Source organism: Bos taurus, chromosome Y (assembly GCF_002263795.3).
Source record: "Bos taurus isolate L1 Dominette 01449 registration number 42190680 breed Hereford chromosome Y, ARS-UCD2.0, whole genome shotgun sequence".
Taxonomy (NCBI): Eukaryota; Metazoa; Chordata; class Mammalia; order Artiodactyla; family Bovidae; genus Bos; species Bos taurus.
Genome location: NC_082638.1, coordinates 50,018,287 through 50,041,121, shown reverse-complemented (window position 1 = coordinate 50,041,121; position 22,835 = coordinate 50,018,287).

Genomic DNA, 22,835 nt, shown 5'->3' with positions numbered 1-22,835 from the left:
ATCCCTTAAGGGATTAATATAATTGTGGTTACACCACCCATCAAACAGAGGATTTAACTGGGAATTAACTATCATTTGATCCATTTGTGGGGTTATATGAAGTTAAACTAAAATAAATGGACATGAAAATGATACAGTTTTATGGACAGATTCTATGTTTTTAGTCAGCAAATACAAAAAATGGAAAGGTTTTGCCTATGCTCTCCTCTAGGAGTTTTATAGTTTCTGGTTTAGATCTTTAATCCATTTTGAGTTTATTTTTGTGTATGGTGTTAGAAAGTGTTCTAGATTCATTCTTTCATAAGTCGTTGACCAGTGCTAGAGAGGGTGTGGAGAAAAGGGAACCCTCTTACACTCTTGTTGGGAATGCAAACTAGTACAGCCACTATGGAGAACAGTGTGGAGATTCCTTTAAAAACTGGAACTAGAACTGCGATACGACACAGCAATCCCACTGCTGGACATACACACCAAGGAAACCAGAATTCAAAGAGACATGTGTACCCCAATGTTCATCGCAGCACTGTTTTTAATAGCCAGGACATGGAAGCAACGTAGATGTCCATCAGAAGATGAATGGATAAGAAAGTGGTGGTACATATCAAAATGCAATATTACTCAGCCATTAAAAATAATACATTTGAATCAGTTCTAATGAGTGGATGGAACTGGAGCCTATTATACAGAGTGAAGTAAGCCAGAAAGAAAAACACTAATACAATATAATAACACATATATATGGAATTTAGAAAGATGGTAATGACAACCCTGTTTGCAAGACAGCAAAAGAGACACAGATGTATAGAACAGTCTTTTGGACCCTGTGGGAGATGGAGGGGGTATGATTTGGGAGAATGGCATTAAAACATGTATAATATCATATAAGAAATTAATCGCCAGTGCAGGTTTGATGCAGGATACAGGAAGCTTGGGGCTGGTGCACTGGGATGACCCAGAGGGATGGTATGGGGAGGGAAGTGGGAGCGGGTTTCAGGATGGGGAACCCGTGTATATCCGTGGCAGATGCATGTTGATGTATGGCAAAACCAATACAATATTGTAAATTAAAAACATAATAACAATAATAATAAAATAAATAAAAAAGAATAAAGCTCAAGGACACACACTTCCTGCTTTTGAAACACAACTGTTCAAACAATATGGCACTGACATTCCAGCAGTAATGCAGATCCTGGAACAAAACTGAACACTCAGAAATACAATTTTTCAAAACCACCCAACTAACACTTATGAAAGGAACCAAGATCACAGTGTAGAAAACACATCCTCTCCAAGAGACAGGACTGGAAACAGAATACTTAACATAAAAGTAGACCCCCTTTGTTACACTAGAATCTACCTAAAATTACCCTGAAATAGATCAGAGATTTAAACACAGAGCTGAACCCATAAAACTACTACAAGAGAACACAGTGTACAACTACCAAATTCCACCCTGCTCTTTGCTTTTGGTATAGGACACCAAACCCATAATCAACACAAGCAAAACCTAGTAAGTGAAACTATATCACACTAAATAGATTTTTCACGGAAAAGGACACTGTCAACAACAACAAAAGACAGTGTACTAGGTCGGTAAAAATATTTGCAAATGATATGACCGATAAGGGATTAACATCCAAGGTAGATAAATCCTGCCATTTGCAACAACATGGATGAACCTGGAAAGTAGTGTGCTAAGAAAAACAAGTCACACAGAGAAAGCAAACACTGCAGGACCTCATTTATATGTGGAATCAGGACTGAACACAAACTCATCAAAGTTCAGGGATGCTCCTAATTGCTCAGCTTTGAGTGACCTGGATTTTCTGCACAAGCCTGAAATGAAGAGAAGGATTATCAGTTGCCTGGCTGAGTATATAAGGTATGCCTCACCATGCACAGAGCCTAAAAACAGAGGTTGAGAGGTCTGCTGGTTTTTAATGAAACCTCAAACATGGGCTTTCTGCTAGGTTATAAACAAGCATTCAGTGGCCACACACAAGGAAAAAATACATACCATACAGAATCTGTTTCAGAAATCATCCAACAAATGATGACAAGAAAAAGCTCAGGGAGAAGAAATCTGATGTTCCATCTCACCATGTTATATCTGCATTTTCTAGTTTTCAACAACAACAAAACACGAGATGCACAAAGAAATAGGAGAAGGTGTCTGGTCACATATAAGGAAATAAGTACTTAATACAAAGCATGGCTCAGAAAGCCTAGAAGCTGGACTTAACGGAGACTTTACATCAGGTAGTATAGATAAAAAGAATACGAGAAACAATATGCGTGTGTGTGTGTGTGTTCATGTGTGTGTATTTAAATTGTCAAGAATATTTCACTAGAGAACCGGGACATACAGATTCTTTAAAAGAAAACCTGTGGAGATGAAAAGTGGAGTGGCTGACTTCAAACTGTCTCTGTAGATCACTAATAGAACAACCACACCAAAAAATCAACTAGGAAAGAGAAGACTGAAATTTTACAAATCAGAAAGTCTTAGGTATTTACAGAAAACATGACCTGATAACAAAATAGAGAGAAACAGTAATTATTTCACTCAAAATTTACTTAAGCACAAGTGATGGGTTTGACCCAGAAATCAGAAGGATTTCTGTCTCACAAGTCATATTTCAAACATTGAGATAATAGTGGGCAACTACCAAGTAGTTCTCTAAGTATCCATCTCAGATTTATAACTTACACTTTAAAAGCTCTAGTCTATGTCTTACCTTTCTCCTATAAGCCCCAAAAAACCTTTTTGGAGATAGAGGTTTTGCCTTATTTAATTGAATCATCTACAGCAGTGGTTTCTCAAACTTGGAAATGAGACCTTTAAATTTTAAAATCATAACTGAGAACCCAATATAAACTTACTAGTACTTTTTTCTTTTGATGAATGAGAATACTAATGAAAATCATTGTCATATGCTACTGTTCTTATTTCAGCAAAAGTCATTTTTCAAAAATATTTAAAATGTAAAACTGGAGGGAGTCCTCTGGTGGTCCAAACATTAGGATTCAGGGCTTTCACAGCAATATTCTGGATTCAATCCCTGACTGGGGAACTAAGATCCCACAAGCTTGCAGTGCTGTCAAAAATTAAAGAAAAAAAATTGAAAGGAAAATGAATAATCTAGCTCTGTGAAATATATTTCATAAAATACAATGATATCTTCTTGTTTTACTACAGAAACCTGAAAAAGTCAGCCTGCAGCATAAACCCTGAAAATCTAGCACGAAGCTTTGAATACACTTGGACTTTAAATGAATACAGAATGATGAGCTGTAGTATTTATCCAAAATGATAAGAGAATATGTATTGCATATTATATTTAAAATAAGAAAAGAAACAACCAGTCTTCCCAGAGAACACATATACCGTAAGTCAGCCAGAATCCTATCATCTTAAACATAAGTGAATCGTAACAAATTTTGATGCCAGAAGGATGAGAATCATAACTGGCTAGGACAGGTCAAATGCATTTTATCACATCAGAGAAATAATGATATTAATGATTCCTAAATTCAAGAACAATATAAATTTAAGTGTAGTTGTTACCTGATAGTCTCAAAGACCAATCAATATAATATCTGAAGTATTTATCCAAATCTATAAAATAAAACTCACAGTATATTACATTTAAAATACAAACAAAAAATAGTGTTTGGTGTTAAGCCATACTTAACATGATACAAAAAGTACAGTTCACAGACTGTGTGAAAACTGTCTGCTAAGGTTTAGGGGAAAACTACAGATGTGTGGGGTGTGTATGGGGGTGTGTATGTGTCTTGTGTGCCTGTGCAGGTATGTGTATATGATGTGTGTGTGTGTGTTCATGCCTATGAGACAAAGTCTAGTTATAGATAGAGACAATATATTAAGCAAAAACTAAAGTTAGGCAGTTCAGTTTGGGTCAAATTTTCTAATTTAGTCTATTAATAAATACAATAATTTTACTTCAACTAAAGTCTTTTAAAATTACAAAAGCATAGTTCTTTGTCACATAAATTACTTTTATTCACAAATCGCTCTGCGAATTTTTAGTTATTTTAAACAAATGAAAATAACCCATTGACACAAATATAGCCATCCATTACCAATCTACATCAGTTCAGGCCCCAAATCACTAACTGGAAAAGAATGACTCAAGAGAACAAAAGGATTTTTTAATCCAAAAAATTAGGGTTGAAAGAATTTTTAAACAAAGTGATCAATAAATATGCCAAAGTTACTAAATAAGATGGTCTATCATGTTTCAATTTCAAATGTTCCTAACAGGACCTACAGCTGTTGTTACAAATCCAAGTCTTACACTGGACCATACACTATCAGTTCAGTTCAGTTCAGTTCAGTCACTCAGTCATGTCCGACTCTTTGGGACCCCATGAATAGCAGCACACCAGGCCTCCCTGTCCATCACCAACTCCCGGAGTTCACTCAGACTCACGTGCATCGATTCAGTGATACCATCCAGCCATCTCATCCTCCCTAGTCCCCTTCTCTCTTGCCCCCAATCCCTCCCAGCATCAGAGTCTTTTCCAATGAGTCAACTCTTTGCATGAGATGGCCAAAGGACTGGAGTTTCAGCTTTAGCATCATTCCTTCCAAAGAATTTCCAGGGCTGATCTCTTTCAGAATGGACTAGATGGATCTCCTTGCAGTCCAAGGGACTCTCAAGAGTCTTTTCAAACACCACAGTTCAAAAGCATTAATTATTTGGCACTCAGCTTTCTTCACAGTCCAACTCTCACCTCCATACATGACCACTGGAAAAACCATAGACTAGACTAGACGGACCTTTGTTGGCAAAGTAATGTCTCTGCTTTTTAATATGCTGTCTAGGTTGGTCATAACTTTCCTTCGAAGGAGTCAGTATCTTTTAACTTCATGGCTGCAGTCACCATCTGCAGTGATTTTGGAGCCCAAAAAATAAAGTCGGACACTCTTTCCACTGTTTCCCCCTCTATTTCCCCTGAAGCAATGGGACCGGATGCCATGAATTTCATTTTCTGAATGGTGAGCTTTAAGCCAACATTTTCAGTCTCCTCTTTAACTTTCCTCAAAAGTTTTTTAGCTCATCTTTCCTTTCTGCCATAAGGGTGGTGTCATCTGCATATCTGAGGTTATTGATATTTCTCCTGGCAATCTTGATTTCAGCTTGTGTTTCTTCCAGTCCAGTGTTTCTCATGATGTACTCTGCATAGAAGTTCAATAAGCAGGGTGACAATATACAGCCTTGATGTACTCCTTTTCCTATTTGGAACCAGTCTGTTGTTCCATGTCCAGTTCTAACTGTTGCTTCCTGACCTGCATACAGATTTCTCAAGAGGCAGGTCAGGTGGTCTGGTATTCCTATCTCTTTCATAATTTTCCACAGTTTATTGTGATCCACACAGTCAAAGGCTTGGCAGTGTCAATAAAGCAGAAATAATTTTTTTTTTCTGGAACTCTCTTGCTTTGTCCATGATCCAGCAGATGTTGGCTATTTGATCTCTGGTTCCTCTGCCTTTTCTATATAGTTAATTCGCAATTAGAGTCATTTTGTCTTAAAAATAATTTTCTTTTTTTCTTTCATGGGTTAATATTTTTGTTAAGAGTCTAGGACATTTGTTTCATACACAGAATTTGTCTGTTTCCTCAAGTGCAAACATATCTGGCATAAATCCAGCCTAGGTGTCACAAATCATTCTTTCTAAATATAAATCCTATTATGAAAGTTATCGAGGATTTTCTAATTTTATGGATTTATATTGTCACATAAATCACTATTTTTGAAGTCTTCAAGAATTCACACAGGTAAGTTTTGTATTAAAGTAAAATATATACCCACATTGACTTTTTGTCTCAAGCTTCCTCAGATAAGAAATAGAGGAAAACAATAGAATGGAAAAGACTAGATATCACTTCAAGAAAATTAGAGATACTAAGGAAATATTTCATGCAAAGATGTGCACAATAAAGGATAGAAATGGTATGGACCTAAGAGAAGCAGAAGATATTAAGAAGAGGTGGCAATAATACATACAAGAACTGTACAAAAAAGATCTTCATAACACAGATAATCATGATAGAATGTCCACTCACCTAGAGCCAGACATCCTGGAATGTGATGAACCTTAGGAAGCATGACTATGAACAAAGGTAGTGGAGGTGATGGAATTCCCCTTAATCTATTTCAAAACCTAAAAGATGATGCTATGAAAGTGCTGCACTCATTATGCCAGCAAATTTGGGAAACTGAGCAGTGGCCAGGGGACTGGAAAATGTCAGTTTTCATTCCAAACCCAAAGAAGGGTAATGCCAAAGAATGTTCATACTACCGCACACATGCACTCTTCTCACACACTAGAAAAGTAATGCTCAAAATTCTCCAAGTCAGGATTCAGTAATACTTCAACTGTGAACTATCTGATGTTCAAGCTGGTTTTCAAGAAGACAGAAAAACAAGAGATCAAGTTGCCAACATCTGCAGCATGATCAAAAAAGCAAGCAAGTTCCAGAAAACCATCTACTTCAGCTTTATTGACTATGGCCAAGCCTTTGACTTGTGTATTGTGTATCACAATAAACTGTGGAAAATTCTCAAAGAGATGGGATTACCAGACCACTTGACCTGCCTCTTGAGAAATCTGTATGCAGGCCAGGAAGAAAGTTAGAACTGGAAATTTGATTGTTGTATGCTTGTTTTGTTGTTGTTGTTTGTTTTTATCTTCCTAAAAATTGTATACTGATGCCCTAACCCCAGAAGATGATAGTATTGGGAAGCAGATCCTCTGGGATGTCCTTATGCCACCATAGAGGAACTGTTGGGAAAGGAATCTCTCCACGTATGAAGGAGACCTCAGAGGGCCCGCCATGAGCAGAGGCAGCAAGGACTCAGCAGTTTGCAAATCAGAGGAGGATCTACACCAGAACCCTAACCCTACCAGCACACTGATCCTAGACTTCCCATGACTGTAAATGAAACTTTCCATTGTTGAGGAGCCAGTTTGTAGTATTTTGTCGTAAGAACTTGAATGAAGTGACACACTGGTGACAACATGTTTCATTCTCACTGTCTAGTAACTATGAGGCAGTGTTCCTCTTGAGTTGCTTATGTGTAATTTTCTATGGAAGAATTATTTTGATGCATGTCATGTAGAAATTGTATAGGTACATTTTTGTTAGGCCTAGAAACTTTATTCCAATTGAATGTCCCACATTAATTGGTGTTAAAAAGTGAGTAATCTCTTTTGTTTCCTCTCCAGTCACTTGAAACATTCTGTAAGATGTCCTGAAGGGGAGCACAAAGTACTATTTTAATGGAAACCTAACAGTTCTGTTTTGTAGGATTTGAGAATATTGGAACACAGTCCTTGGCATCAAAATCTGATACTTCCCTCATTCAAATCAGACATTGTTATATAGGTTCAGAAGATATGCTGTACCATGTACTCCCAACACTGAAACCTCAGAAAGCAACCTTTTCATTTTTTCAAATTATTTTAGTGGAAGATATTAAATTTACAGTATCAGGTTAGTTTTTGCCTTACATCAACAAGAGTCAGTCAGCAGTACACATGTGTTCCCGCATCCAGAACCTTCCTCCCACCTCACTCCCCAGATTATTGTCCTTTGTTGTTCCAGAGCACTGGCTTTGGGTGCCCTGCATCATGCACTGAACTTGCACCAGTTATCTGTTTACGTATGGTCATGTACATGTCTCAGTGCTATTCTCTCAAATCATCCCACCATTGCCCTCTCCACAGAGCCCCAAAGTCTGTTCTTTCCATTTCTGTCTCTTTTGCTGCCCAGCATGTAGGATCATTGTGACCATCTCTTCAAATTACACACATATGCATTGCTACACAGTATTTGTATTTCTCTTTCTGACTTTATTTCATTCTGTAGAACAGGCTCCTGTTTCACCCACCTCTTTAGAATGGACACAAATGCATTCCTTTTCACAGCTGAGTAATAGTCCATCGTATAGATATACCACCACTTTCTTGTCCATTCATCTGCATTGACTATCTAGATTGCTTCCATGTCCTAGCTATCATAAATAGTCGTGGGATGAATGTTGGTGTACAAGCGTCTCTTTCAGTTCTGCTTTCCTTGGGGTGTATGTAAGCGGTGGGATTGCTGGGTCATACAACGGTTCTATTTCCAAGTTTTTTAGACATCATACGATTTATTGTGGCTATACCAGTTTTCATTCCTACCAATAGTGTAAGCTGGTTACCTTTCCACTCCCTCTCGAGAGTTTCTTATTTGAGACTTTGGGTGATGGTCATTATGACCAGTGTGAGATGACATCTCATTGTGGTATTGACTTTCATCTCCCTGATAATGAGTGATGTTTAGCATTTGTCCTGTGTTCATTAGCCATCTGCATATCTTCTGTGGAGAAATGTCTATTTATTTCTACAGCCCACTTTTTAATCGGGTTCTTTGTTTTTCTGGTATTGAGTTGCATGAGCTGCTTGTATATGTGGGAGATTAACTCTTGGGCAGTTGTTTGATGTGTTGTAATTTGCTCCAGTTCTGAAGGCTGTCTTTTCACCTTGCTTATAGTTTCCTTCACTCTGGAGAAGCTTAGAAGTTTCAATCAGTCGCTTTTGTTTCCTTCTGTTTTTATTACCATTACTCTAGAAGGTGGGACATAGAGGAGAAGATCTTGCTGTGATTTCTGTCAGAGAGTTTTCTGCCTATGTTTTTCTCTAAGAACTTTATAGTTTCTGGTCTTCCACTTAGGTCTTTAATCCATTTTGCCTTTATTTGTGTGTACGCCATTAGAAAACATTTCATTCTTTTAATGTGGTTGACCTGTTTTCCCAGAACTGCTTGTTCAAGAGGCTGTCTTTTCTCCATTGCATATTTATGCCCCCTCTGTCAAAGACAAGATGACCGTGGGTGTGTGGCTTCATCTCTGGACTTCCTATTTTGTTCCGTTGATCTGTATTTCTGTCTTTGGCCCAGTACCGTACTATCTTGATGACTGTAGCTTTGTAGTATAGTCTGAAATCAGGAAGGCTGATTCCTCCATTTCCATTGTTTCTCAAGAGTGATTTGCTCATTGGAGATCTTTTGCATTTCCACACAAATTGTGAAATTATTTGTTCTAGTTCAGTGAAATACACCGTTGGTGTTTTTATAGGGATTCCACAGTTGAATCCAAGAATATCAATGGTGAATGAATGTACCAATAGCTTGCCTTGGGTTGTATACTGATGGTCACTATATTGATTCTTCAGATCCAAGAATACGGTATACTTCTTCATCAATTTGTGCCATCTTTGATTTCTTTCAACTTGGTTTTATAGTTTTCTGTACCAGGTCCTTACTTTCTTTGGGGGAATATATTCCTAAATATTTGAGTCTCTTAATTGGATGGTGAATGAGATACTTTCCTTAAGTTCTCTTTTTCATTTTTCATTGCTGGTGTATCAGAATGAAAGCAATTCCTGAGGATTAATTTTGTATTCTTCAGCTATATTCTATTCATTGATTAGCTCGAGTAATTTTCTGCTGGCATCCTTAGTATTCGCTGTGTGAAGGGTCATGCCATCTTTTAACAGGAATAGTTTTTTTTGTTGTTGTTGTTTGTTTTTTTGTTTTTTTCCAATCTGTATTCCTTTTATTTCCTTCTCCTCTGATTGCTGTGTCTAGGACTAATTTAAAAACTAATTCCAATGTGTTTTTTACCTCAGAAAAGCTTACTGATGAAATTACAAAGCACTGAGAAATCTCAATTCTACCAGATTCCCACAATAAAATCATGAAGATCTTAAGGAGTTAGGGGTAATTTTTTGGGAGGTGGGGAAGCAGAAACTGTTTAAGTCTTTAGAAAAATGTATCATAATCAATTTAGCCTGGAATATTTGTAGTCTTTCCTTCAGTTTCAGAAGATTCTACAGCCCTAAGAGTAATGCAGGGCTTTCTAACTGAAACCAAGAAACTCACCAAGAGCTCACCAAACTGTAACAGAGCACATTAGAAAAATTGTGTTTCTGTGCTGTTAAAATTTGTGAGCTTTATAGCCAAATTAAAGAATGGCAAAAACACCTTCAAGATGGTTGTGCTAAAGATCCTGCTAAAACAGGTGAGGCCACAGGGCAAGGGAAGAGGGAAGGTGTGGGAGACCCTTGAATGAAGTGTGGTCCGGGGGAGAGGCAGGCTCCAAAGACACAGCTGAGAAGAATCTGGCAGGGCCACACCTGTAAGTGTCACAGCCATGAGTTTGGGGGTCTCCCTCAGGCTTGCATCTGAGAAGGAGCAGCACCCGAAGCCTGTATGTCAGGAATGACCAGAGACAGTACACCAGAGCAGCCACCAGAGACAGTTATGGTTGTAAATATGAATGATCCCAGGAAATAGCTGAGAGAGCGGGAGTCCCAAGACCCATACCCATCAGTCAGACCCACTGTAGTTGCACTCACTAGAGCAGTGCAAAGGCATGAGGTGGCCCACAAGCAAGGTGGAACTGGAAGGGGCTGCTGTTCTCATCTGCTCTGAGTGCCAGACGAATTCAGACACATGTCTGCCATCCATTGTGAAGACAGGGAGCAGGTCAGAGACCCAGGGTTTTCTTGCTGAAGACACACACAGACACACACAGACACACAGACACACACACACACACACACACACACACACATATACACATGCACACCACCCCCTTGCTTGAAGACACAGTGTGCAACAGGGACTGCTAAATCCTGACCAGGTAAGCAGTGACATGACAATTGCCAGCACACACAAGTCAGGAGTACAGTAGCTGTGAGAAACAGCCCCTGGTTAGGGGATACAGACCACCTCAGATGCAGAACACCACAGGGAACATGGAGCCATGAGCTTGTCTGATGGTATGGCAGGACCTGAGCACATCACTGCTGGCTGGGCATGTGGAAGTACCCAGCATCCTTGGAAACTCAGTTCCAGTGTGCTTCTTCCAACCAAGACTAGGGCTGTTGCTATTGGATATTCTGGACCAGCATGTGGCCTGAATGGCTCCTTGACCTAAAGCACCCTCAATTCCATCATGATCAGCAACCAAGATAAAGACTTTCTTAGCTACAAGATCGACTTGAAGGTCATTGAGGGAGACTGATTATGGGTGGGTATGGGACCTGGTGGGGAGTGGGAGGATCGTGTTAGCCATGTTCCTGCACTGTGAGACTTTGGAGAGGCATCATGGAAGTTTTTAATGCTTGCCTGGGAGGCAACCTGAGGCACCTAGAAGCTTGCACTTTTATCCTTGTCCCTATCCTGGCAGGTGCAGGTGCAGAGAAGGTCCCACTGCAAGCCAATCTTTTCCTTTTGGGACAACTCCTACTTCTGGAACACGATGATCATTAAGGAGTATTACCTTGGCATCACTGGTAAAATGTGGCTCCAGGGTGGTGAGTGTAGGTGTGTAAGGAGGTGGATGATCCACCTGTGGAATCCGCCCCTGTGTCCCCTGTCTTTCTGCAGGTTATAGGGCACGTTATTCCACTCCAGTCCACTGGTTCTGGGACTTTGAATGAGGAGCACAAGCCGCAGGCTGGACATCAGGTGCCTTAACTTTCTCAACTGGTTGTCTGGCCGCTACTGCCCAGAGTCAAACAGGATTGCTGAGGTGGGTTTGCTTTGGGCCTGCATACAGGTGTCGATTGATGTTGGAGTTCTTGGATGCTCACGGGAGGGTTGGGGCCCTGGACAGCCCCGGGCTGATCTTGCTTGTGCTGCCAGCAGATCATTGGTGGAGATGTGGGGGACGATCATGTGAAATATTATAATAGGAAGGAAGGTTCTGGAATGAGCGGTAACTGACAGAAACACATGTGATGAAAGGGGTCTGGAGGTATGCCCTGTAGTGTAGTGCTGGGCCACTGTCCTTTCCCAAGTGAGGATGCTCAGGCACATGCAAGCTATCTGTGGAGCCAGATTTTGGGTCATGCATGTAGCAGATGACCTGCTGAGACCTGGGGCTTTGGGACTCAGTGTGTCGATGAGTGAAGCAAGACTCCCTCAATTTAGCTGTGGTTGCAGTGTGAGAGTCCTAGGTGATACTACTAGAGGCAGGGTGAATTAAGTGTCTTTGTCAGAATCATCCTTCCGTGGGTCCTGCCATCCCCCGGCCTCTTGTTTCTCACTGAGTTTAACCTTACCATGGGAAGGCCTATCATTGAAAGGGCGTCCTCTCAAGGGTCCCAGCGGACCTATGTGCTGACTTTGGGATCTTCTGTGATTTTGCACATTCACCAATCAGTGTCTCACCATGACCACACTTGCTGCACTGGAAGAGGCTTCTGGCTGCCTTCAGAAAATATGGAAGTGCTTGGGGAGGAGGTGGACAGAGAGCTCTAAGTGCAGAACATGGTGCCTACTCATGTCATCTCTGACATTGCTGGACACGGGAGTCTTCAGCTCCTGAAACACCTGTGTTCCCTGTTTGCGTTTGTGTCCCCATATCAAGCCTGTGTATGTATACATGTGTGTGTTTGTGTCGCCTGTGTTTGCGTGTGTGTGTGTGTGTGTGTGTGTGTGTGTGTGTGTGTGTCCGGCCCAGGGAAAAAGCAGAGATAAAGACGACAAGAGAGGAAGAGCCAAGCAGTCAGAAGAGGCAGCACAAGGTGTCCCCAGTCTGAGAGTGGTAGGTCGCCCTATCTCCGCAGTGACCCTGTCCAGGATGGGAATGAGGAAAGGATGGCCAGAGATAACTCAGGACCTTGGCTCCAAAAATCTGCAATGAGATGAAATACAAAAACACACTCACCATTTCTACCATGTTCTTGTATGTGTTTGGACGAGAAGAGCAGATGCATGGTCTGCAGATTCACCCAGGGCAAATCAGGTGGGGTGGGGCTTTAAAACCCCCACCTGTGGAGCCCACAGTCTGTGTGGATATGGGCTGGCCTGTGGAAGTGGTGGATGTGGATACCGAGGGCCTGGGATGGTTGAGGAGGCTATGGTCTTGCTGAGAAGGACAGAGACTCAAAGGAGAAAGAGGCACAGATTGACTGCTGTCCTGGAGACTTGTCCTACACACGTGAGAAGGAGACCCGGGAAGGTCCTGGGCCAGTGCTTGCTAGGATCAGCCCATCAGCCGGCACCCTCTCCATGAAGGTGGCAAACATTGGCACGATGTGACACAAAATGTGAGACATGCTAAGGTAGGCTGTCCATGCAAAACCACAGGCATCCTAGGAGAGACAAGGTGTGAGCGTGGCATGCCTCTGGGCACTTCCAGCCTCCCTGGCAGTGCAAAAAGGCGAAGAAAGTGCAGGTGTTGGTGTATGTGTGTGCTCCTCTGCTGGGGTGTGCCTATGAGGGAGGGAACAGGGAGGAAGCAAGGATGGTGGGCTTATTGCATGTCCCATGGGAACTCAAGAGAGTGGGAGACAGGGAAGCCCCTGGGGGCAGTTCGGGGCCTGCTGGTTTTCAGGGTCCAGGGGAAAGGCAATAGCAGTCCTGCCAAAGATACCCCATGGCTCGTGCAGAAAGCCCTGACATAAATTCCCTCTTTCTTCTGGGGCTTTCCCTTGGCTTTGGGGGCCTGAGGGGCAAAGGTGAGTGTCTGCACCTAGGGGAGGATTTTGTCAGTCTCTCTGGACCACAATCTCTGATTTTGTTGTAGGCAATCTGCACCAGGTGACACTCAGAGGGAAGCTGCATTCCAGGTGACCGTCTTGGATGTCCATGTACACAACCAAGGACTGGCTTCCTTGGCACTTGGGCTGTGTAGGTAAGCAGAGATGCCTGGTTGTAGGGAGTCCTACCTGGGCTTAATGAACCCAATGAAAGAGAGTATTTGCATTTAGCAAATCAATGAGGCCTGGGTGGAATCAAGCCCTCTTGGTGTTTTTGAGATAGAAGAGCTGCTTTCTGCCCAAGGGAGGGATGAGCTGTGGGCCCAGAAAGGGCAGGATTCCCAGATCATCATCTGTTTGGGGACTCCATGGGTCTGGGTAGGAATAAACAGAAGGGACCACCTGTAGGAATGCCACCTTACCATTATGGCTCGGGTTTCATGCCTTGTATCAGAAGAGACCATCTATCTATGTGCACCTTCTTCACAACATTGGATCACACCCAGGCCTGTCAAAGACTCTGGGGGCCCTTGGAGGCTCGGGCATCTCTTTGGCCTTTTCCTGCTAAAGGGAGGTAGCTCTTGGAGGCACAGTTAGACAGGTGAACACAGAAAGCTACACAGGTAGAAAGAAAACATAGTTGCAATCTCAAGCTTATCTTCTTTGACTTTCAGCCTCTATACCAGCACACATGGTCTGCCCCTCCTACGTCCACTTTCTTTATTGTTTTGTTTTTTGGTTTATGCAACTTTAATGAAGAAAAATAAATCAATTACTAGCAGAGCTATTAGTTGGTCATTCATCCATTGACAACTTGCATCATTTATTCAGTGCTGTATTAAACAGTGTATTGGAAGATAGATTAACTAATAGCTCCAAGCCTCCTAACAATTTAAAGGAAAATTACAAAATGTTTTGAGACCCTATTTTGGAATACAAAGGGTGTTTGACTTCCAATTTCCATTCTCTGTAGAACAAGAACAGGTCATTCCTTTATTGACATGTATAAAATACATCACATTTTCTGTTCTGCTGATGCTATAAATTCAATACCAATTCTCCAGCCATATCAGTTATGAGCATAAAGTATATCATGTAACCTCAAATCTCTAACAGTGGAAGGCTTAAACAAGAATGGATGCTGTTAGAATAATGCTGCTTCCTTTGATGTGACAACTCAGCATCCATCTCCCTCCCTCTCAGATGATTCTTCAGCATGTTAGAGCAGTGAGGAATGGTTTTAGTCTCATAAGCAAGTTAGAGTGAAGACATTGGCCACATAATACACATGCTCCATTTTTTTTTTTTCAATTCTGAATCTTGCGCAACTGTTCTCTTGTAACTACTTTACACTTTCTAAAAGCAGTTATTGTCCAAAGCTGGAAGAACTTAAGTCTTCTCAGATGAGCATGTGAATGAATGGAGGGAGGTAAACAAAAAATAAAATTAAAAAAGATGAGGTCTGATAGGGGAGCAGCCAGATAAGAAGAAAAAAAAAAAACAGTAATTTAAATTTTATTCCAGCTATAATGCAGGTTAGTCTGACTTTAAGCATCACATGGCATACTTCTGAGTCCATTCCCGAGATACTCTGTTGTACTTATCTCTGTCTGTTTTATACATCCGTGCAATCTCTGGTACTAGGGGGTCATCTGGGTTTAGATCACATAGCAGTGAACAAATGGATAAAAGAACTTTAGAAATAATTAAAGCAGGAGACCACTGTGATCTTAGAATATCGAGACAAATGCTGCCATTACTGTTAATATTTGGATGATAAATTCTTGTTGTAAATGCAACCTTAGGTAGTTTGAAGGGGTAGTCTGTAGGAAAATGAATTGTCAAAAAGAATACACCGCCTTGATAAGGGCTGTCATTAGGTCCCATAATTGTGGCTTGCCAATGAAACATATCATCCCCAACTGGACCTGCAGAACATTGTGCTGGAGGGTCACGGGCCAAATCACTAAGTTCCTTATTAATCCATTTCAGCGCCATAGTCTGTGCTTTTCATCTGGCTCCTCATTATCTCGGTGTGTGCTTGAAGGTCCCGCCAAACTCTTGATTATCCCGGTGGCTGGGAAAGATTGACTCTTCGTCTCACACCAGCTCTGCCAGATACAGGCGCCTTCTTATTAAACAGATTGGAGGTTGGACTTGGAGGGCGGGGGCCGGAGGCGGGTCATGGGCTGGGGGGAAGGGCCCTAAGTCCACTTTCTTTTTTTTTTTTATTTTATTTTATTTTTAAACTTTACATAATTGTATTAGTTTTGCCAAATATCAAAATGAATCCACTACAGGTATACATGTGTTCCCCATCCTGAACCCTCCTCCCTCCTCCCTCCCCATACCATCCCTCTGGGTCGTCCCAGTGCACTAGCCCCAAGCATCCAGTATCGTGCATCGAACCTGGACTGGCATCTCATTTCTTACAGGATATTTTACATGTTTCAATGCCATTCTCCCAAATCTTCCCACCCTCTCCCTCTCCCACAAAGTCCATAAGACTCTTCTATACATCAGTGTCTCTTTTGCTGTCTCGTACACAGGGTTATTGTTATCATCTTTCTAAATTCCATATATATGCATTAGTATACTGTACTGGTGTTTTTCCTTCTGGCTTACTTCACTCTGTATAATAGGCTCCAGTTTCATCCACCTCATTAGAACTGATTGAAATTTATTCTTTCTAATGGCTGAGTAATACTCCATTGTGTATATGTACCACAGCTTTCTTATCCATTCATCTGCTGATGGACACCTAGGTTGCTTCCATGTCCTGGCTATTATAAACAGTGCTGCCCCAATGTTCATCACAGCACTTTCTTGAGTAGGTATAAAACAACTGTTGAGGTTGTATTCTGGATCATGTCCATGCTATTTCTAAATGCATTTTTTAAAATTTCTTCTAATTTCTTTTTACAAAAATGATTTATTTAATTGGAATAGAATTACTATGTATTACTGTGATGGTTTTTGACATATAGATCAACATGAACCAGCCACATGAAAATATGTATCTCCCTATCCTGAACACAACTCAAACCTTCTTATTACCCCATGATTCTGGGTTCTTCCACAGCACAAGAGTTGGGTGCATCTTTCATATGCTGAACTTGCACTGATCATCTCTTTTATATATGGTAATATACCTGTTTCAATGCTATGTTCTCAAATCATCCCAGTCTAAGAGTCTGTTATTTATATGTGGATCTTCTTTACTAGCCTCCACGTGGGTAGGGTTATTGTTACTGTCTTCCTAAATCCAATTTATATGCATTAATGAGCAATATTTGCCTCTCTCTAACTTTTTTCCCTCTGAACAATAGGCTGTAGGTTGAACTGCCTCATTAAAAGTGACACAAATATATGCCTTTCTGTAGCTGAGTAATATTTTATTTGTATATATACCACAACTTCCTTATATATTCATCTGCTGATGTGCATCTAGATTACTTCCATGTCATAGCTATTGTAAAGGCAATTTCAATAAACATTGGGGTACATGTGTTATGTTCCATCCTAATTCCCTCTGGGTATATGCAAAGAAGTGGGGTTTCTGGGTCATATGACAGGTCTAGTCCAAGTTTCTCAAGGAATCTCCAAACTGTTCTGAATACAGGTTGTACCAGTTTGTGTTACGGGCAACAGTGTATTAGGGTTAACTTTTCTCCACAGCCTTTCCAGGATTTCTTGCTTGTAGAATTTCTGGTGATGGCCACTCTGAACAGTGTGAGATGACTGCTCATTACAATTTTAATTTTCATTTATCTAATAATGAATGATGTTAAGCATATTTCATGTGTTTATTAGACATCCATATGTCTTCTTTAAAGAAATGTCTATTTAGAGCTATTGGCCCCTTTTAATGATGCTGTGAAAGTGCTGCACTCAATATGGCAGCATATTTGGAAAACTCAGCAGTGGCCAAAGGACTCGAAAAGGTCAGTTTTCATTCCAATCCCAAAGAAAGGCAATGCCAAAGAATTCTCACATCACCATGCAATTGCACTCATCTCACATGCTAGTAAAGAAATGCTCAAAATTCTCCAAGCCAGGCTTCAGCAATATGTGAATTGTGAACTTCCAGATGTTCAAGCTGGTTTTACAAAAGGCAGAGGAACCAGAGATCAAGTTGCCAACATCCGCTGGATCATTGAAAAAGCAAGAGAGTTCCAGAAATTCATCTGTTTCTGCTTTATTGTCTATGTGGAAGCCTTTGAGTGTGTGGATCACAATAAACTGTGGAAAATTCTGAAAGAGATGGGAATACCAGACCACCTGACCTGACTCTTGAGAAACCTATATGCAGGTCAGGAAGCAACAGTTAGAACTGTACATGGAACACATACTGGTTCCAAATAGGAAAAGGAGTATGTCTAGGCTGTATATTGTCACCCTGCTTGTTTAACTTATATGCAGAGTACATCATGAGAAACACAGGGCTGGAGGAAGCACAAGGTGGAATCAAGATTGCCAAGAGAAATATCAATAACCTCAGATATGCAGATGATACCATCCTTCTGGCAGAAAGTGAAGAGGAACTAAAATGACTCTTGATCAAAGTGAAAGAGGAGAGTGAAAAAGATGGCTTCAAGCTCAACATTCAGAAAATGAAAATTGTGGCAACTGGTCCCATCATTTCATGGAAAATGGATGGGGAAACAGTGTCAAACTTTATTTTTTTGGGCTCCAAAATCACTGCAGTTGGTGTCTGCAGCCATGAAATTAAAAGACACTCCTTGGAAGGAACGTTGTGACCCACCTTGATAGCATATTCAAAAGCAGAGACATTACTTTGCCAACAATGGTCCATCTAGTCAGGGCTATGGTTTTTCCTGTAGTCATGTATGGATGTGAGAGTAGGACTGTGAAGAAAGCTGAGCATGGAAGAATTGATGCTTTTGAACTGTAGTGCTGGAAAAGACTCTTGATGTAAGAGATCCATCCAGTCCACCCTACAGGAGTTTAGTCCTGGGTGTTCCTTGGAAGGAATGATGCTAAAGCTGAAACTCCAGTACTTTGGCCACCTCCTGTGACGATTTGACTCACTGGTAAAGACTCTGATGCTGGGAGGGATTGAGGTCAGGAGGAGAAGAGGACGAGAGAGGATGAGATGGTGGTTGGCATCACCGAGTCGATGGACGTGAGTTTGTTGAACTCCAGGAGTTGGAGATGGGTAGGGAGGCCTGTCGTGCTGCAATTCATGGGGTCGCAAAGAGTCGGACATGACTGAACAACTGAACTGAACTGAACTGAAGCAACTGACAAAGAATTAATGTCAAAAATATACAAGCAACTCCTGAAGCTCAATTCCAGGAAAATAAACGACTCAATGAAAAAATTGGCCAAAGAACTAAACAGACATTTCTTCAAAGAAGACATACAGATAGCTAACAAACACATGAAAAGATGCTCAACATCATTCATTATCAGAGAAATAAAAATCAAAACCACAATGAGGTACCTTTTCATGCCAGTCAGATTGGTTGTGCTCCAAAAGTCTACAAGCAATAAATGCTGGATAAGGTGTGGAGAAAAAGGAACCCTCTTACACTGTTGGTGGGAATGCAAACTAGTACAGCCACTATGGAGAACACTGTTTAGATTCTTAAAAAACAAACAAACAAACAAACAACCTTCAAATAGAACTGCCATAAGACCCAACAATCCCACTGCTGTGCATACACACCAAGGAAACCAGAATTGAAAGAGACATGTGTACCCCGATGTTCATCACAGCACTGTTTCTAATAGCCAGGACATGGAAGCAACCTAGATGTCCATTAGTGGATGAATGGATAAGAAAGCTGTGGGATATATACATAATGGAGTATTACTCAGCCATTAAAAGGAATACATTTCAGTCAGTTCTAATGGGGTGGATGAAACTGGAGCCTATTATACAGAATGAAGTTAGCCAGAAAGAAAAACACCAATAGAATAAACTAACACATATATGTGGAATTTAGAAAGATGATAATGATAACCATGTATGCGAGAATGCAAAAAAGACACAGATGTATAAAACAGTCTTTTGAGCTCTGGGAGACGGCTAGGGTGGTATGATTTGGGAGAATGGCACTGACACATGTATAATAACATAGGTCACCAAACTGGCAGTCCAGGTTCAATGCATGATACAGGATGCTTGGGGCTGGTGCACTGGGATAACCAGGAGGGATGATATGAGGAGGGAGGTGGCACACATGTATACCTGTGGCAGATTCATATTTATGTATGGCAAAACCAGTACAATATTGTAAAGCAATTAGACTCCAATTAAAATACATATATTTATATTGAAAATAAATAAAATAAAATTGTGTCCAATGTGAGGAGAGCAACAGCGTTCTTTGAACAATATATCTAAGTAAATGAGAGTTGTGATTTTATGCGTTCAAGGTGTCCCCATAAGTATGAGCCCTACCTCTTATTACAGAAAGAATTGTGGAAGATGAGCGAGATTAAAGGAGAGCTTTTCAGCAACAGGATCTGAATTGTTCAGCCAGAAAATTATTAAGTAATGTAAGGCTTCCCAAACAGTTTATTTAAGATCTTGGGAGCAAGCAATGAGTTTGGCCACCTAAATAGTGTTGCATAAAATTATATTTTGACATATATACACCTGTGTGTATGAGTGTGTGTATAAAAAAGGTGCAATGGCTTTTAACTCCTGTTAGATTTAATAGAAATGGAAAAAAATTAAAACCCAAATGAAGAATGATTAAAAAGTCTACTCGGTTGTTGAATATATGTAAGCGGAAATACTTCAAAATATGTTTTCTTGGCTGAATGTAAAATATGAGGACTCTTTTATATCACTCACCTCTCTGCTTTTAATAAAGATCTACCAATTTTCAAATTTTTGTCCAGTTTTGACAAAAATAGACAGATATAGACTTATATATACATATATATCATACATAAAATATAGAAGTATATTTTCATAAGAGAAAATATTGATGCCAAGCTTAGATTTCAGAATTATTTCCAACTCCAGGCTCCATCTCAACAGGAAATAGCCAAAGTTGTTGCTGATTGAAACACTCCAAGAGCTGGAAAACCTGAAAAAGACATCGAACCTGCAACTGAGATTTTCTGTCACATTTATGATTGAGTTCTAAGTCCAACACTTTATTTCCTTTCGTGTTCTAAGCAGTCCCTTCTGAAGACTGAAAAGTATGAAAACCGAGAGAAAGAGGTAGGAGATTGTAGACCTCCTGGTGTTCAATTTCACACCAGTCAGAATGGGTGCGATCCAAAAGTCCACAAGCAATCAATGTTGGAGAGGATGTGGAGAAAAGGGAACCCTCTTACACTGTTGCTGGGAATGCAAAGTAGTACAGCCACTATGGAGAACAGTGTGGAGATTCCTTAAAAAACTGGAAATAGAACTGCCTTATAATCCAGCAGTCCCACTGCTGGGCATACACACTGAGAAAACCAGAATTGAAAGAGACACGTGTACCCCAATGTTCATCGCAGCACTGTTTCTAGTAGCCAGGACATGGAAGCAACCTAGATGTCCATCAGCAGATGAATGAATGAGAAAGCTGTGGTGCATATATACAATGGAGTGTTACTCAGCCATTAAAAAGAATAAATTTCAATCAGTTCTAATGAGGTGGATGAAACCGGAACCTATTATACAGAGTGAAGTAAGCCAGAAAGAAAAACACCAATACAGTATACTAACACATATATATGGAATTTAAAAGATGGTAACAATAACTCTGTATATGAGACAGCAAAAGAGACACTGATGTATAGAACAGTCTTTTGGACTCTTGGGAGAGGTAGAGGGTGAGATGATTTGGTAGAATGACATTGAAGCATGTATAATATCATGTATGAACGAGTCACCAGTTCAGGTTCGATGCGCGATACTGGATGTTTGGGGCTGGTGTGCTGGGACGACCCAGAGGGATGGTATGGGGAGGGAGGAGGGAGGAGGTTTCAGGATGGGGAACACATGTATACTTGTGGCGGATTCATGTTGATGTATGGCAAAACCAGGACAATATTGTAAAGTTAAAAAATCAAATAAAAAATAATAAAATAAAATACACACAAAACAATAAAAAAAAGTAATTTTAAACAGTGAGGCTAGAAAAGACAGAATCTAAGGATAATAATCAAGTGATAGAGAATAATAATGATTTAGCCATTAGTCAAATTCAAGGGTCTTTAGTTCCTCCTCAAGGGCCATCAATAACATCCTGAGCATTATCCTATGAACAGTTTTAGAGATGCCAAAGCCCCAGCCAGGCTGAAAGTTAAGTACAGAGACCACAGAGTAGTTGAAACCAGACAGTTAAAAGATTTTATTGCAGAGGCCAGTAGACCAATTTTGCTTGGGTAACAGTACTGAATATGAAAAATGTGTGTATAGAAGGGTGATAAATCACTTTTATTTCAGAAACCAAGTAGATTTATTGATGTGATTTTTCTGTGTAAAAATTCTTTAGGAATGAGATTTTGCATGCTTCATGGTTTTGGTTACTATTTCTGTAAGCAGGCTGTATTTTTAAGTTGATGCTGAAGTAAACCCTAGCTGAACATCACCTTTCAATGGCTAGGAGACCAGTGATTTTGTGATGTCACAGCTACCCTTTGATTGCTAGGAGACAAGTGATTTTGTGATGTCACAGCCTTTTGACTTTGAGGACCTCTGCGATGGTCTAGAGAGTTTCTCTCTGTTGGCCAGCCAAGCAATTTTTGAAGTAGTGGTCAGTAAAATCAGACAAATGAGAAAAGGATCTGAAGAATGATTTCTCTGAGATGGCACATATACCTTCAGAAATTCAAGATGGGCCTCCTAAGGATGAATCAACTGATTCAGAAACCTCCATTAGATCTTTGTATGATTATACACTTACTAGGGACTCAGTTTTGAGATCTATGATTGAAGAATATGCTTTTCAGGCTTTGTCTGAGGATCTTGTGATAAAAAGGCCATGCTACAAATATTCTGTATCTGAAACAGATGAGGTGACTAATTTTCTTTCACTCACCTTTCCACAAAAACTTTGGAATATAGTTGAAAGTGATCAGTTTGAATCTATTTGGTGGGATGAGAGAGGCACATGTAGTGGTCCACGAAGAACTCTTTTTTTTTTTTTTTTTAACATCCAAGATATGTTTTTTTTTTTTCCAATTTTGTACATAACTAATATAAAAATAGTAAACAAATTATTTTAAGAAAAATAATAGATCTCTGTTGATTTACCTGTGGCAGATTCATGTTGATATATGGCAAAACC